The sequence below is a fragment of the Aquila chrysaetos genome, chromosome Z (assembly GCF_900496995.4).
Source record: "Aquila chrysaetos chrysaetos chromosome Z, bAquChr1.4, whole genome shotgun sequence".
Lineage (NCBI taxonomy): Eukaryota > Metazoa > Chordata > Aves > Accipitriformes > Accipitridae > Aquila > Aquila chrysaetos.
The window spans coordinates 48,508,733-48,509,206 of record NC_044030.1 but is presented as its reverse complement, the minus strand read 5'-3'; positions in this window follow the sequence as shown (position 1 = coordinate 48,509,206).

The window sequence follows — 474 nt, the reverse complement described above, 5'->3', positions numbered from 1 at the left end:
CTGGTCTCCTTCATGTTTGATTTTATCCTTTGCTCTGAGGTACGGCGGACGTGTCGCCGGCTTTCTCTGTTCCAGCTTCGCCCTCCTGCCGTCACCCCCGGCAGCCCGCCCCTCGCCGGTGGGCGGGGCCGAGCGCCGCGCCCCGCCCCCCCAGCGGCCGTGGGGGGCCGGCGGCGAGCGGGAGGCGCATGCGCTCCCCCCCTCCCCCCCCCGCGCGGCGGCCGTGCGTGCATTCCCGAGGGACGCGCGCTCCGCGGAGCCGCCGGCGGTCGCCCTCCCGCCCCCCCCTCTTCCCCCCCCCCCCCCCCCCCTTCATGGCCAAGCGGTGCGCGGAGCCGTTAGTGTGTCACGTGCCCGTCAAACGGTTCTTGCGCGAGCCGCCGCCGCCGCCCCGCGCTGCCGCGCCCGAGCGGCGCCCCCGGGGCGAAGCGCCGGGCACCGGCCCCGCCGCCCCGAAACGGAAGCTGGAGGAGG